Here is a 4,677-nt window from a genome sequence, read left to right as displayed (position 1 = left end):
TGGACATGATCGGCCACTCCAAAGCGCGCCGCTTGCGCCAGTGCGCATGGTGATCACACTTGCGTCATAGCTGAACACGTGCTCTGGCTTGTTCCGGCCAGTGTGCTCGTCTCCTCCCTCCTCGTCTCGACCTCTATTCATGTCTAGTAGATGCCCCGTGAGCTCCTATGTCGCCCTGTGCCTCTGCTTCGTCGCCATTCGTCATAAATGCGTCGCAAACGCCATGCCTGTGCCATGCCCAGCCTCTGCCTGCCATTAAAGCTTGGTCGGGAACTCGCTCGTGAGCTCTTGAGCTCTTCCCAGCGCCTATTTAAGGACCCCCGAACCCCTCCGCACCTCACCAGCCTCTCCCCAAGCCTCCTCGACCACCAGAGTCGCCCGATCTCGCCGGAGTTTGCCTCTGATCGCCATGGCCGCCTCGGTCTCTTCTTGATTCCGGCGAGCATAGTCCACCTCTTCTCCTCTAGCCCCCTCCAACGTGTTCCTCTCCTTCCCGCTGTCCTCCCCACCTCACTCGTTCGACGCCGGAGTGCCTCTGGCCGCGCCTCCCGAAGCTCGTCCGCCGCCTTCTCCTCTCGGCCTCGTCCTTGATTTCGGCTGTCCGCGCCTCCCCTCCACCTCCTGACTCCACCAACGACTCCTCCACCCTACGGCGAACCCTCCCAAGCTCTCACCTCGCCTCCCCGTCACCGGAGCACCTCGCCCCCAAGAAAATGGCCGCCGGAGCCGCCTCTGTTCTCCCCTTCGCCGTGGTCGCTCCGCTCCTCTCTGGCGTCTCCTCTGCGCGGGGATGGATGCGGCAGGCCACGCCAAGCCTGCCGATGGTCTCGCCTTAGCCGGAGACGGCTGGAGCCACCAAGGCCCTCGTCGGCCGCGCCCGGACAGAGCCATCCCCACCACCTTGTCCTGTTTCCCCCGCGTGCGGTCTAGCCCTGCCCTGGCCGCGGCACTCGCCGGCACGCCCGGCTGGCCCCTCGATGACCGGAGTCGATTGCCGGAGCAGCCGCTCCCGTCGCCGGACGCTCGACCCCGCCCCTCCTCTGTTTCCTGTCGGGAGGAGGAAGAAGACAGGAGGAGGGAGTGGATAAAGTGGGTCCCCCTTGTCATCCCTTGCTCGTTGATCCCGCCACTGCCTCGCCACGTAAGTGAAGATGTCTTTCCCTAAAATACGTTCTCTGTTTCTGAAAGCGTATCTTGTTTCTACTTCGGCGTAAAGTACATTTTCTAATCAGAAAGCGTATTTTCTAAAATCTGTTTATGTCTTATCCACTCAGGGACCCGTCTCTGAATATTATTTTTATAGAGAAGTCCCTGATCTTCTACACCCCATAACTCCGCAACCGTAACTCAGATTGAGGTGAAACCAACGCTCACTTCTTTGCATCGTCGAGCTCTATCTTTTGGTAACATTTTCACTAGGTGGTCTCATAGTGAAAATGACCATTTTGCCCTTGCCTCAAATCAGGCCCTCCGAGAAAGAACCGCCCGGCGTTTCATTCCGCGGCTTCACCGCACTTCTTCCCGGAGTCTCCGTCACCCGCAGGCAAGCCACAATACCCACTTGCATGATAGTCATGCAGTAGCCATGGTTTTCAACTTGAATATTTATTAATTGTTTGCTTGTTTAAAATATGGTTATCGTTGTTCGGTAATGATTCTTGGTTAGTGCTTACTTTCTTGCTATGTTGTTATGCACCTGATCATGCCCTGCTAGTTGCTGGTATTCCTTTCATATGCTTATGCCTGCTAGTAGTACATGTTGATGTTGGTAATGGTCTTTGGTGCATGATTGTCGTCTGTCTCGAGTACGATTGTTATGCATGTTTCATTACATCCAGTTGGTTAAATGCTTGCATGATGACATTGTTGATATGTTCTTGCATGATATTTATTGTTGATGCTAGTGGTCATGCTATGTTTCTAAGAAGTATGTACTTGTGATGTTCATGCTAGTCAGTATGCCATGCCCAGTTGGATATGATTCATTGTTGATATGGTGGATAGTTATGTTGCAGCCCGTGCTTATGTTGATGTCATGCTCATGCATTGTAATTGCATCATGTTATTTTATCATGGCTCAACATATTTGCATTCAAGTTTAACCAGATTAAATTGAACTTGAACAACTGTTGGCTGAGTCATGGTTCCACCATATCGAGTTGACCAGTGCAACCACGCTTGCCTTTATGGGAAGGTCCTAACTGGGTCTATTGTCATGCCTCTCGCAAGTGCCTCCAACGAGGGAAGGTTATGGTCGTGCGGTACCTTGGCCCGGTAAGCAGACATAACCTTGTGTGCCCGTTGTTGTTATATCCGGATTGTCCCCGTTTGGGACCGTTTTGCCACGACGATGGCCGTTGGTGCCTTTGGTAGGCACGGGGCCACCCATGACCTGGCCTAGAGGGGAGTTGGTCGGAGTGGCCGGGAGAGTGTCATGGCAGTAGATCGGTTTTGTCGGAATGCCGTTGGTCCACCCGAATGGGAGCGAGAGGCCATGGGTTCCGTGGTGTGGGTAAAGTGTACTAACCTCTGCAAAGTGTATATTAAATCTATCGATAGCCGTGCACGCGGATAAGGGCCCAGATCGTGTTGGTCACACTGTGGGTCAACAGTAATAATCATAACCTGCTTAATAACAACCCCAGTTCGATCATGAGATAAGTTGGTGCTGTGATCCGTGAATGATCACCGTTTGGTTACGCGGTAACCCGTTGAGCCCAGAGTGGTTCCGTTTGTGATCCGTGAATGATCACCGGGGTATCGAGGATACCAAGTTGATAAGTATTCGTGATGTTGTGCGAGAATCATGGGTAAATATCAAGCTCATTGTGGTGATTTAATGATTACTACGGTATTGTTTATACCAAGCTTGATTTGATCCTAAGATGATCGTGCAATGTCCGACGTGGTTAAGTGATGCATGTGATGGTTACGACGTAACCCGAACAGAATAAGTGGTGCATATAGTGTCATCATGTTGCATTCTAGTATCATCAGATTTATATGTTCATGCCATGCTCCTATTGTTCTAGCGATATTATGTTCATGTTGTTCATGCCATGTTATCTTGATGATCTCATGATAATTCCTGCTTACCTGTAATTGCCATGCTGTTGTTTGTCTTGAATGCTTCTGGTTATTGTGAGCTTGCAAGTACATTCAATGTACTGACCTGGCGTGTCATGCCAGCTTGCAGCTCGTGCCTGGATTTCTTGCTTGTTTGGTGTTGTTCCTGTGTTCGCGAGCTAGGATAAACATTCCAGCCAGAGTCCCTGCGGATTGGAGTCCATCATTGCCGTTCGTTGTTCCGCTGCCTCGAGTTGTCATGCTACTTATATAGAGCAAGCGTTGTTGGCATAGTGTCGCCGTGCCGATGTTATTCATTGTAATATCAGAACCCTTGTATTCGTATTTGTGTTACTAGAAAAAAATGCCCGTGCGTTGCAATGGGAGAAAATCACACATATTTTTCTGCGAGAGCTGTACCACGCAAAGTTGACATCATCATATACACGTACATGAGCTGAGTAATGTATTGTATTCATCATTGTGTTTACGTTCTTTCAGAAGAGAGATAGAGAGAGATAGAGAGAGAGAGAGAGAGAGACCAAGGAAAGGACATTGCCACCCACAAATACTGATCAGAATCTAAGCATCTCACCGGTCAGAACGCACACATCTGTAAAGAGGCACTCCTCCCATCAAGGATCAACAATTTCAGTTGTCCGTCTCTTCTTGGTCTACCTGTGTGCGGCAACCGTAGCCTCTTTCGACACGGACTCCATAGAGGAGTATATTCGTCCTACGTCACTTGGGCCTTATATGCCTCTTTATCTTTTATACTCAGCAAGGTTTTCCCTTCTATTAGCCCATGTATATTAATTCTTGAAGCGGCCTATCGATATTAGTACACACATGTATATAAATCGGTGTAGAGTGGCGTAAAGAAGCGAGGCGGTACTAATTTAATAGAAAGACAAACCATGTTTTCCATAGGCAATCAGCCGCAGCTTGGTTGGATTGTGCCTTCACGAGTTGGAGACAGGTCTTGAGTTCGATCCCAACAAACCACTTTTTTTTGGCTAATCTCCTGGGCTGCCTGGGCCTGCTTCGAGAGGTTGAGGCGAATGCTGATTCGAGAGGTTGAGGCCCACAAAGCGGACCCAAAGCTATGAAGGCGTATGACGGGGGATGTGATCGAACATTAATTTTTTGTACCACCTCGAGTAGCCATAACTTAAAACAATGGCACCAACGAAAATCATCTAAACGGGACGAAACCAAGAATATCACCTTGGTTTATTAGTAGGTATAGATAGTAGAGAGCTAGTTTGTTCTATACTATGCAATGTTGTATTCTAGAAGACTTCACCTTGATCTCTGGGCTGGAATATGGGGCGTTCCGGTTTTCTGTGAACCGGGGTGCCACAGGCTTGGTATCAGAGCAGGTCTGGCTGTAGAGCATCCTAGTCCGCTGGAACGTTAGAAAACGGTAGTATAGGGTCTGGTTGTTTCCCTTGCTTGCTGCATTCGGTTGTTGCATTTGTTTGCTGCATATAGTCTTATTTCAGTTGTCGTTAACCCCTGTTTCATGCATAGATGGTGGTCAACTTCCATGAGTTCAGTGCCCTTCCCACAGCTCCCGGTGCTGTTCCTATTGAGTTCAGTTCCATTCCT

General features: G+C 49.5%; 1 long non-coding RNA gene across 1 annotated transcript; it reads left to right on the top strand.

Annotated features, from left to right (window-relative positions):
• Positions 1–355: 355 nt before the first annotated feature.
• On the top strand, positions 356–1,580 carry LOC119271229. Its single transcript, XR_005134455.1, has 3 exons — positions 356–1,141; positions 1,275–1,357; positions 1,466–1,580. It is a non-coding gene; the product is annotated as an uncharacterized LOC119271229 (long non-coding RNA).
• Positions 1,581–4,677: the final 3,097 nt, after the last annotated feature.

Source organism: Triticum dicoccoides, chromosome 3A, assembly GCF_002162155.2.
Source record: "Triticum dicoccoides isolate Atlit2015 ecotype Zavitan chromosome 3A, WEW_v2.0, whole genome shotgun sequence".
In the NCBI taxonomy this organism is placed as follows: Eukaryota; Viridiplantae; Streptophyta; class Magnoliopsida; order Poales; family Poaceae; genus Triticum; species Triticum dicoccoides.
Note: the sequence above shows the minus strand (reverse complement) of the source record. Positions and strands in the feature narration are given on the sequence as shown.